Consider the following 12,980-nt stretch of genomic DNA (forward strand, 5'->3'; position numbering starts at 1 on the left):
CTTTCTTTGACTAGGAAAGGGAACTCCCTAACCCCTTGCACTTCCTGAGTGAGGCAATGCCTCGCCCTGCTTTGGCTTGTGCACAGTGCGCTTCACCGACTGTCCTGCACCCACTGTTTAGCACTCCCTAGTGAGATGAACCCGGTACCTGAAATGGAAATGCAGAAATCACCCGTCTTCTGTGTCGCTCACGCTGGGAGCTGTAGACCGGAGCTGTTCCTATTCAGCCATCTTGGCTCCACCCCCCCCGTCCCAGAGATATTTGTGAAAGCATCCTTGCTTTATGACAATAATATGTTTGTAGGAACGTTTTGCTTTCTTTTGTCTACTGCTCAAGGAACCCTGATTCCGTTTGGCAGAAAAAAGGTCTGGGGGGTTGGGGGGTTGGGGGGGGGTTAGATTTTTCTACATGACTACTGTTGATAGGGAGAGGCAATCTGAATGATTTAAGTAACAAAGTGAAAGTTTTTAAGGGTGCAAGTTCATGTTGATGTTTCCAGTTTAACTTCAAGTCCTTTCTTGCTTACTACTATTATGAGAAATTTAAGTAATTTATTCTTTTTCTTGTTCATTTGTGCTACCATCTTTAATGCTCTTTTATTTATATTCTTCTACTAACTCAAATCTATTGTTCCATATTATCATACCAAACCATGTATTTAAATTATAATACTGTTCTGAGTTTGAGAAATATCTATTTCTTTTTTGCTCCCTGGCAAAATAGGTTTCAAAGCATACGAGTTTAGATAATCCTTTATCACCATACCATCCAAACACAGAACTGGCTGTGGAAAGAAATTTTAACCTCCTGCCCATGGAGCCTCAGGGAATTCTGAGGGCATAGGGCACCCAGCATCAAAATAGAGTCCCCATGCACTTAATGGAAGTTAATGGGAAGGACAGCTAAGCAAACACTGGCTTGTGAGGTTTTTAACTAAAACCTTCCTCCAGCTTTTCTTTCCCACGTGCTAAAACAGTCTTGGCTTTTTTCCTTTGAGCCTCACTACTTCAACTTGTTTTTTTTTTTCATATTTTTCTTCACTGATGCTGCTGTTCATTTATTTGTTATAGGCAGTTTCAGCACTGAACTTCAATTTTTCATAGGACCTTGACTTCTTTGTTGGCTTGAATGACTTCAAGGTTGTCCTAGTTTAAAGCCATCTAAGACAGTAAAAAAAAAAAAATCCCAGAAAATACATTATCAAGAACTGTGAGCCCACTGCCATGACCACTCCAGGTTCCAGAGCAAGAGCACCCAGCAGACCATGAGGAGGTGAATCATGGTGGGCAGGTGCTGCCAGATGCTGGCTATGAGTTTGACATATGCTTCCCATCAGTGCAGAAGAGAGCAATCTGGACTCTCTGGACAATGTGCATGCTATCGACCCAATGTAGTGGCCTGTAGTGAGGACTTGGCACCTCAATGAATGGCACTATGGGGGTCTGACCAGACTCCATAAAGCAGAAACTGCTGCCAAGAATGGTGAGGCCTAGGTAAAGATGTGGATGTGCTCTTATGATGTCTTACCACCTCCAAAGGAGCCCTACCACCCCTTCTGTAGCAGCATTAGTAAGGATTGAAGGTATACAGACCTCACTGAATATCAACTACCCTCTTGTGAGAGTCTGAAGTATACTATTGCCAGAGCTCTGGCCTTTTGGAATGAAGGTATAGTTCCCCAGATAAAGAAGAGGAATTGGATATTGATTGAAGCCCATGACAACAGCCTTACAGGCATTATCAAGCATCTGGAGGGTCTCTCTGAAGTGACTATCATGCAGCTGAACCTGCTTACTGGTATTCCCATTGCCTATGAATTGGCCGAGAACCTGAACCCCATCAAGTCCATGCAGTTCTTAGGGGATGAAGAGACTATGTGTAAAGCCATGGAAGCTGTGGCTGCCCAGGGCAAGGCCAAGAAGTGAAGACCATCAGGCAGACTACTGTCCTCAGAAACACCCTCCCTGCCCATCCCTTCTTCTGCCCCTCCTTCCTGTACATGTCACATTGACCACATCTGTAGGCATCTGAAGTTGTAGATGCAGATGGGGACTGATGGCTCCCATTTTCATTTCAGCCATTTGTCTCCTGCACCCACTCTCTTCATACAATCCAGTCAGGATAGCACCTCTGGGGCATGGGGCTCAGTCCAAGCCCAGGGAAAGCTCCCTTTATCCAAGAGGGCTGAGAGGTAGTGACTCGGGTTTTTACCAGGGCTTTGTGTGCAAAGGACCTGCTTTAGTGAGGGATAGGAAGAAACCATACTAAGGCATGGCCGATGAGGAGAAGCAAGAGGGCCTGTTTGCCCTTAGGAGGCAATCTTGTGTTCTTCTGTAGTCAGGCCACTTACTGGGGTACTCTAGTCATTCCAGTGGAAGATGAACATAACCTGCGTGGTAATGTAAAATAAAAAAGTCCCCAAACCAAACAAAAAAAACCCTGTTTCCTTCCTGACCCCAGAGGAGCTGATTCCACTTGAAGGTTGAGATCAATCCTGAATTAAATTTCTGTTGCATTTACTTTTACAAAAATAATAATATGAAACAAAAACCCTCCTGGTGTTTCTAGTGGTGGTTGAAATAGTCCCACATGTGGTTATCAGAAATAAGCCCTTCCTCATACCAATATCAGATAATCTCCTTGACTTGTAGGGGATAGGAGTGCATCCTGCTGTGTATTTTAGAATTCCTCCCTGATATGGTTTGAATTCGTGTACCTGCCCAAATCTCATGTGGAACTGTAAATCCCAATGTTGTAGAAGGGGCCTGGTGGGAGGTAATTAAATCATGGGGGCAGATTTCCCCCTTGCTGTTCTCATGATAGTAAGTGAGTTCTCACAAGACCTGGTTGTTTGAAAGTGTACGGCACCTTCCCCTTTTCCCTCTTCCTCCTTCTCCAGCCATGTAAGATGTGCCTACTTCCACCTTCACCTTCTGCCATGATTGTAAGTTTCCAGAGGCCTTCCCAGCCATGCTTCCTGTACAGCCTGCAGAACCATGAGTCAATTAAACCTCTTTTCTTTATAAATTACCCAGTCTCAGGTAGTTCTTTATAGAAATTTGAGAACAGATTAATACACCCCCCACCACCTTGTTTTGAGGCAGTGAAATGCCTCTTGATCATGTTCCAGTGTGTTTTTCATGGCCTGATTTCTTTCTGTCTTTTTTATTTCAATTGTTTTTGGGATACAGGTGTTTTTTGGTTACATGGATAAGTTCTTTAGTGGTGATTTCTGAGACTTTAGTGCACCTGTTACCTGAGCAGTGTACACTGTACCCCATATGTAGTCTTCCCCTCTGAGTCCCCAAAGTCCATTATGTCATTCTTATGCCTTTTCAATGCCTGATTTCTGAATCATGTTCTAGTTGCTTGGCCCTGCCACATGGGCCCAGTACTCATTTTGGGCATAAATATACTAAATTTTTTTTTCCAGATCAGTATAATAAAGGAGTGATGTACAATTACAAAATTGTGATGAAAATGTGCCAAATAATAATTTTAAAATCTACTTACTAACCTCATGTGGCTCAATTTCAATAAGGTCCTATAATTTTCACAACACTGGGGGTGCTTCATGAAGACCAATTCAAAAAAGACAAAAGCACAATTGAATTATCTACATTATAGTTACAATTTTACATTCTTAATATGCCCAGGTAACTCTTGACACCATTTCAAATAAGCTTCAGTCATATTTGGCATATACTGAGGCTGGCATTTTTTTCCACATGAAAGCAAATGGAAAATTGATAAAATTACAGTTATAGAGAACCTCAGCAATTCCAGGTTTGGTGCAAATATCCATATTTTTGCTAAATATTCTAGAACTGTATCCCCAACTTTGCACTGGGGATAGATGTAGAAATTATTATTTGTTTACCATAGGGATAAAACCTATAGTTACTTTTGAAGAATTAAAGCCAACCCCAAAAGATTTATGCACCTAACAAGGTTTTTTTTACACTTTATTAGTTTTGTCTAAAGAAAAGGTTTTTAGTACGAAAATTTCCGGTTGTCTATGTATAAATGTAAATCTTTAAGAATCACTTAATATATTTACCAAAGATATGGGAACTGTGTAGCCCTATTCTCAGCACAGAAGCAGTGACTTCTAGTGAAGATTTAAAATGGGCTCAGATGAGAGGAAAAAACTCAGAACCCTAGCCTTGGAAAAGAACTGTTAAAAGCCCCATCTCTGAGCATGTTATCACTTATGGATCTTTCTCTTTTATCTGCTATTGAAGTATTGTGAGTTTCAGTCCAGCAAGGTCATATCTTTCTTCAAAAGAAAAATCAATGCCCCAAATATGAAAATTACACAACTTATTGACACACTACTAGCTCCCGTCCCAGTATGGCCAAATCTTTCTCTGGAAAAAAAAAAAAGTATACTAAAATACAAAACTTCACAACCTTATTTCTGGTAACACTTTAGTTTAATTGTCACATGATTATTCAACTTCAATAACTTAGATATTTATGGATCATAGCAGAACTGGTAGTGCTTGTAACTTTGTAACTTTCCATGCATAGAACCCTTCTAGGTTAAGCACATATATTTCAAAAAGAAATTTCAAAAAACAGTTTCTGAAATAATATTAGGAATGAGAAATAAATAAAGGGCATCCAAATAGGAAAAGAAGAAGTCAAACTACCCCTGTTTGTAGATGATATGATTCTATATCTAGAAAACCCCACAGTCTCAGCCCAAAGGATCCTTAAGCTGATAAACAACTTCAGCAAATTATCGGGATACAAAATCAATGTGCAAAAATCACTGGCACTCCTATACAACAACATTCAAGCTGAAAGCCAAATCAGGAATGCAGTCCCATTCACAATTACCACACACACAAAGTAAAATACCTATGACTACAGATAATCAAGGAGGTGAAAGATATCTACAAGCAGAACTACAAAACACTGCTCAAAGAAATCAGAGATGATACAAACAAATGGAAAAACATTCCATGGTTATGGATAGGAAGAATCAATATCATTACAATGGCCATACTGCCCAAAGCAATTTATAGATTCAACACTATTTCTATTAAACTACCAATGACATTCATTCCAGAAATAGAATAAACTATTTTAAAATTCATGAGGAACCAAAAAGCAGCCCGAATAGGCAAAGCAATCCTAAGCAAAAGAACAAAGCTGGAGGCATCACGCCATCTGACTTCAGACTATATTACAGAGCTATGGTAACCAAAACAGCATGGTACTAGTACATAAACAGGCACAAAGTCGAATGGAACAGAATAAAGAACCCAGAAATAGGACCACACACCTACAACTATTGGATCTTTGACAAAGCTGACAAATACAAGCAATAGGGAAAAGACTCCCTATTCAATAAGTGATGCTGGGATAACTGGCTAGCCACAGGTAGAAGATTGAAACCAGACCCCTTCCTTACACCATATACAAAAATTAACTCAAGATAGATTAAAAACTTAAAGGTAAAACCCGAAATTATAAAAACCCTGGAAGGCAACCTAGGCAATACAATTCTGGAATAGGAACAGGCAAAGATTTCATGACAAAGACACCAAAAGCAACTGCAACAAAAGCAAAAATGGACAAATGGGATCTAATTAAACTAAAGAGCTTCTGCACAGCAAAAGAAACCATTAACATAGTGAACAGATAACTTACAGAATGGGAGAAAAATTTTGTAAGCTATGCATCTGAGAAAGGTCTAATATTCAGCATCCATAAGGAACTTAAACAAATGTGCAAGGTAAAAACCTCAAACAACCCAATTAAAAAGTGGGCAAAGGACTTGAAAATCGACACTTTTAAAAAGAAGATATGCATGTGGCCAACAATCATATGAAAAAAATCTTAGCATCACTGATCATTAGAGAAATGCAAATCAAAACCACAATGAGATACTGTCTCATACAAGTCAGTATGGCTATTATCAAAAAGTCAAAAAATAACATGCTGGTGAGGTCGCGGAGAAAAAAGAATGCTTATACACTGTCTTCAACCATTGTGGAAGACAGTGTGGCCATTCCTCAAAGATCTAAAAACAGAAATACCATTCGACCTGCAATGCCATTGCTGGGTATGGAATCAATCTAAATGGCTATCAGTGATAGACTGGATAAAGAAAATGTGGTATATATACACCATGGAATACTATGCAGCCATAAAAAAGAACAAGATTTTTGTCCTTTGCGGGAACATGGATAGAGCTGGAGGCCATTATCCTTAGCAAACTAACACAGGAACAGAAAACCAAATACCACATGGTCTCACTTATAAATGGGAGCTAAATGAAGAGAACACATGAACACATAATGGGGAACAACACACACTGGGGCCTATTGGAGGAGGGAGGGTGGAAGGAGGGAAAGGATAAGGAAAAATAACTAATGGGTACTAGGCTTAATACCTGGGTGATGAAATAATCTGTAAAACAAACCTCCATGACACATGTTTACCTATATAACAAACCTGCACATGTACCCTTGAACTTAAAAGTTAAATTAAAAAAGAATGAAAATGTTGTGTTCTCAGTTAAATATTATTAATTGTTTGCTTAAGGATGCCTTTCCAAGCAAAGGATTAATGTAAATACTTTGAAGCCTATGAACACTATTTTTTAACCCAATTAATTAGTTTCAGTTGCTTTTGTACATGGCACAAACTCAATGTCAGAACCTCTTATATTTACTCTTATACTTAGAAGATCTAGATACTTGCTAGAAAGCAGATAAAAATTAAGAACACACACTTTAAAAACAGAGTTACTCTCAATAAAATAATGTTTATAATGAGTTCTAGCACTCAGAAATGGTCACAGTTTAAGAACCTAGCTGCTTGTTTAAAGAAGAGCTGGAACATCATTTATTGTTTATCCTCATCACTTCCCCTTACAGTTTTCTATAGTTTTTTTTAATATATGTAGTTCTCCTTGCTTTGTGGGCCCTATGTCATCAACAAATGTCAGAGATTTCTTCCACTTTTCCTCGAGAGTTTCCTTGTAAAAGGCCAGTTCATTTCCCCCTTATCCTCAACACTTCATCCTTGGAATAAAATTCCTAAGGATCTCTTACACATATATATTTTAAAATTTCCATAGGTTTTGGGGGAACAGGTGATATTTGGTTACATGAGTAAATTATTTAATGGTGATTTGTGAGATTTTGGTGCACCCATCACCGAGCAGTATACACTGAATCCAATTTGTAGTCTTTTATCCCTCATCCCTCTCTCACCCTTTCCCTTGAGTTCCCAAAGTCCATTGTATCATTCTTATGCCTTTGCATCCTCATAGTTTAGCTCCCACTTATGAGTGAGAACATACGATATTTGGTTTTCCATTCCTGAGCTACTTCACTTTCTTTATCTATCATTGATGGGCATTTGGGTTGGTTCCATGTCTTTGCTATTGTAAATAGTGCTGCAATAAACATACGTGTGCATGTATCTTTATAATAGAATGATTGATATTCTTTTGGGTATATACCCAGTAATGGGATTGCTGGGTCAAATGGTATTTCTGGTTCTAGATCTTTGAGGAATCACCACACTGTCTTCCACAATGGTTGAACTAATTTACATTCCCACCAACAGTGTAAAAGCATTCCTATTTATCCACAGCCTTGCCAGCATCTGTTGTTTCTTGACTTTTTAATAATCTCTATTCTGACTGGCATGAAATGGTATCTCATTGTGGTTTTGATTTGCATTTCTTTAATGATCAGTGATATTGAGCTGTTTTTAATATGTTTGTTGGCCTGCATGTATGTCTTCTTTTGAAAAGTGTCTGTTCATGTCCTTTGCCCACTTTTTAATGGGGTTGTTTGTTTTTTTCTTATACATTTGTTTAAGTTCCTTGTAAATTCCGGATAGTAGACATTTGTCAGATGGGTAGATTGCAAAAATTTTCTCCATTCTGTAGGTTGCCTGTTTTCTCTGATGATAGTTTCTTTTGCTGTGCAGAAGCTCTTTAGTTTACTTAGATCCCATTTATAAATCTTAGTTTTTGTTGTAATTGCTCTTGGCGGTTTCATCATAAAATCTTTGCCTAAGTTTTCCAGGGTTTTGGGTTTTACATTTAAGCTTTTAATCCATCTTGAGTTAATTTTTGTATAAGGTGTAAGGAAGAGGTCCAGTTTCAGTTTTCTGCATATGACTAGCCAGTTACTCCAGCACCATTTATTAAATAGGGAATTCTTCCCCTATTGCTTGTTTTTGTCAGGTTTGTTGAAGATCAGATTGTTATAGATGTGTGGTGTTATTTCTGAGGTCTCTATTCTGTTCCATTGGTCTGTATGTCTGTTTTGGTACCAGTACCATGCTGTTTTGGTTGCTGTAGCCTTGTAGTATAATTTGAAGTCAGGTAGCGTGATGCCTCCAGCTTTGTTAATTTTGTTAGGATTGTCTTGGCTATACGGGCTGTATTCAAGAGACCCATCTAACTTGCAAAGACGCACATAGGCTCAAAATAAAGGGATGGAGAAAAATTTACCAAGCAAATGGAAAGCAGAAAAATCAGGGGTTGCAATCCTAGTCTCTGACAAAACAGACTTTAAATCAACAAAGATTAAAAAAAAAGACAAAGAAAGGTATTTCATAATGGTAAAGGGATCAATGCAACAAGAAGAGCTAACTATCCTAAATATATATGCACCCAATACAGGAGCACCCAGATTCATAAAGTTCTTAGAGACCTACCAAGAGACCTAGACTCCCACACAATAATAGTGGGAGATTTTAACACGCTACTGCCAATATTAGACAGATCAATGAGACAGAAAAGTTAACAAGGATATTCAGGACTTGAACTCAGCTCTGGCTCAAGTGGACCTAATAGATATCTACAGAACTCTCCACCTCAAAACAACAGAATATATATTATTCTCAGCACCACATGGCACTTACTCTAAAATCGACCACATAATTGGAAGTAAAACACTCCTCAGCAAATGCAAAAGAATGGAGATCATAACAAACAATCTCTCAGACCACAGTGCAATTAAATTAGAACTCAAGATTAGGACACTCACTCAAAACCACACAACTACATGAAAATTGAACAACCTGTTCCTGAATGACTCCTGGGTAAATAATGAAATTAAGGCAGAAATCAAGAAGTTATTTGAAACCAATGAGAACAAGGACACAACATACCAGAATCTCTGGGATGCAGCTAAAGCAGTGTTAGGAGAGAAATTCATAGCACCAAATGCCCACATTGGAAAGCTAGAAAGACCTCAAATTGATATTCTGGCATCACGATGAAAATAACTAGAGAAGCAAGAGGAAACAAATCCAAAAGCTAGCAGGAGACAAGAAATAACTAAGATCAGAGAGGAACTGAAGAAGATAGAACACGAAAGACCCTTAAAAAAATCAATGAATCCAGGAGCTGTTTTTTTGAAAAAATTGATAAAGTAGACCACTAGCTAGACTAACAAAGGAGAAAAGAGTGAAGAATCAAATAGATGCAACAAAAAATGGTAAAAGTGATACCACCACTGACCCCACAGAAATACAAACTACCATCAGAGAATACTATAAACACCTCTATGCAAATAAACTAGAAAATCTAGAAGAAGTGGATAAATTCCTGGACACATACACCCTCCCAAGAGTAAACCATGAAGTCAAATCCCTGAACAGACCAATAACAAGTTCTGAAATTGAGGCAGTAATAAATAGCCTACCAACGAAAAAAAAGCCCAGGACCAGATGGATTCACAGCTGAATTGTACCAGAGGTACAAGGGGGAGCTGGTACCATTCCTTCTGAAATCTTTCCAAACAATTGAAAAGGAGGGACTTCTCCCTAACTCATTTTAAGAGGCCAGTATCATCCTGACACCAAAACCTGGCAGAGACACAACAAAAATGAAATCTTCAGGCCAATATCCCTGATTAACCTCAATGCAAAAATCCTCAATAAAATACTGGCAAACTGAATCCAGCAGCACATCAAAAAGCTTATCCACCACGATCAAGTCAGCTTCATCCTGGGATGCAAGGCTGGTTCAGCATATGCAAATCAATGAACATAATTCACCACATAAACAGAACCAACGACAAAAACCACATGATTATCTCAATAGATGAAGAAAAGGCCTTTTGTAAAATTCAACATCCCTTCGTGTTAAAAACTCTCAATAAACTAAGTATTGATGGAACATATCTCAGAACAATAAGAGCTATTTGTGATAAACCCACAGCCAATACTGAATAATCAATAGCTGCAAGCATTTCCTTTGAAAACTGGCACAAGACAAGGATGCCCTCTCTCACCACTCCTACTCAGCATAGTATTGGAAGTTCTGACCAGGGCAATCAGGTAAGATAAATAAATAAATTGTATTCAAATAGGAAGAGAGGAAGTCAAATCCTTAAACTGACAAGCAACTTCAGCAAAGTCTCAGGATACAAAATCAATGTGCAGAAATCACAAGCATTTCTATACACCAATAATAGACAAGCAGAGAGCCAAATCATGAGCGAAATTCCATTCACAATTGCTATGAAGAAAATAAAATACCTAGGAATACAGCTAACTAGGGACACGAAGGATCTCTTCAAGGAAAACTACAAACCACTGCTCAAGGAAATAAAAGAGGACACAAACAAATGGAACAGCATTCCATTCTCATGGATAGGAAGAATCAATATCATGAAAATGGCCATACTGCCCAAAGTAATTTATATATTCCATGCTATTTCCATCAAACTACCATTGACATTCTTCACAGAATTAGAACAATCTACTTTAAAATTCAACGGGATCATTCACTCCTTTCATTCCTCTTCATGAGTGCTGCAGACTGCAGCTGCTTGCAATTGGCATTTTGGCCTCTCTGAAAAACATTTTTTCAATATTAACCTGGTATTTTGCAGCTTCACTAAACTCACATCTTAGTTTTAGTTGCTCTTTTATAAAGTGCATCGAATTTTCTATGTAGATGATTGCATCATTTGCTAATAAATACATTTTAAATTCTTTTTTTTTAATCTGGATGCCTTTTATTTCTTTTTCTTTCCTGATTGCACTTGCTACCACCTTCAGTACAATGTTGGAAAGAAGTAGTGAAAGTAAACATCCCTGTATTGGCCCTGATGTTGGCTGCAGATTTTTTTGAAGATGTCCTTTATCAGGTTGAGAAAATTCCTTTCTATTCTTATTTTTCTGTGAGTTTTTAAAAAACAGAAATGAGTGTTTGATTTTATCAAATGCTTTTACAGTATTTATTAGTATAATCATGTGATTATGTGATTTTTCTCAGTTTGTTAATATGGGGAATGTCAGTGTTTGATTTTTTTTCTTTTCTTTTTTTCTTATTATACTTTAAGTTTTAGGGTACAGATATTTGTGAATGATGTTTCCAGTTCATCCATGTCCTACAAAGGACATGAATCATCTTTTTTGGTGATAGTTTCCATGGTGTATATGCATTGTTGGACATTTGGGTTGGTTCCAAGTCTTTGCTATTGTGAATAGTGCCGCAATAAACATACGTGTGCATGTGTCTTTATAGCAGCATGATTTATAATCCTTTGGGTATATACCCAGTAATGGGATGGCTGGGTCAAATGATATTTCTAGTTCTAGATCCCTGAGGAATCTCCACACTGTCTTCCACAATGGTTGAAGTAGTTTCCAGTCCCACCAACAGTGTAAAAGTGTTCCTATTTCTCCACATCCTTGTGGTTTTTCTGTGTTTTTTTTTTTTTTTTAATTTTGGGGTTTTTTTTTTTTTTCAAATGTACAAGTCAAACAGAATGTTGGTTTCACAGTCAAACTCTCAACTAGTACTAGAAGGATTAGCTAAGAGTTTCTCTTTTCCCCTGCTCCCCACCCCCAACTGCTGGTGCCCTCGCTTCTAACCCTCTGCAGCCCGATCCATTCGTCCTGACTGCAAGCTAGGTCCCCGAGGGGAGGTCAGGCTCAGACTTGGGCCTGGGCGCTGGAAGTGTGAGTAATGGTTGAGAGGTGGTGTAAGAACAATCTAGAAGACTGACTACTCTTCATTAAAAAAGGTAACCTAGAGTTGACTGTCACTACTGAGAATTTCCCTCCCTATGACAGTTGTTATTTACTGAACCAGAAAAAAACACTTCCTGGCAGCTCTTCTCCAACATTCCAATAAACCCCACTCCACATGACCAGACTCTCCAGAGACAGAGGAGCCCACAGCTCTCCAGCAGCAATACCAGTTCACCCAACAGAGTTCGGCAGCATGCAGCATTAACTGTACTCTTGTGACAATAAGAAAACATGAGATGAAATACATTAAATAAGTTAAATGCATTAAACATCTCTGAATAACAGTTCGACTTCACTACATGAACCAATACAAATTTAGCTTGGTCCCTTTAAGTGAACAAAGCACTGCCATTTATTTCCAAAGCGCTGGGTCAATCAGTCAACACACGCCTCTCACTTATGATGAGTATGTCTGATGCTGCCACAGTGCTATTCCTTTGGGCTTCTGACTCTGTTCATCAGTCCCAAGGAGCTGATGGCTTGGACAGAACTGAAGACACAGAAAGCAGCCTGGGCCGGGAGTGGGCCACGTGGGGACTACTGTGTGGAGCTGACTGCACTCCCCACCATGCTGGGCTCCAGCTCCGCAAGGGCCAGCACCAACAGGCGAGGAAGGGTGTCATTTTAAGAGAGGTAATCCAGCATCATGTACCAAGGCCTACCAATGTTTAAAATGACATTTACAATATGCCATTATGGCATTACTCATGGTTTCCCTTGTCATTAATAAAGATCATTCTTTCCCCCCCAATCAGTTACTATACATTTTTAACTTTCTAAAAGATTGTTACATTATATTTGTGTGTGTGTATCTGTGTATGTGTGTGCAGGGAGGGGTAATTTAATGGCAAGACCTGTGAGATGTCATCATACATTAATTTCTTTTCACACATGGTTATGATAGATTTACCCATGATACGGTGGATCCATCAGTCCAATTTACCATCCTGTG

The 12,980-nt window shown here is 38.6% G+C and overlaps 1 pseudogene; it reads left to right on the forward strand.

The window, feature by feature from the left end:
- The first annotated feature begins 1,261 nt into the window (after positions 1–1,261).
- Positions 1,262–1,926, forward strand: LOC116811309 (phosphoglycerate mutase 1-like; annotated as a pseudogene).
- The last annotated feature ends 11,054 nt before the right edge of the window (positions 1,927–12,980 follow it).

The sequence above is a fragment of the Hylobates moloch genome, unplaced genomic scaffold (assembly GCF_009828535.3).
Source record: "Hylobates moloch isolate HMO894 unplaced genomic scaffold, HMol_V3 SCAFFOLD_7, whole genome shotgun sequence".
In the NCBI taxonomy this organism is placed as follows: Eukaryota; Metazoa; Chordata; class Mammalia; order Primates; family Hylobatidae; genus Hylobates; species Hylobates moloch.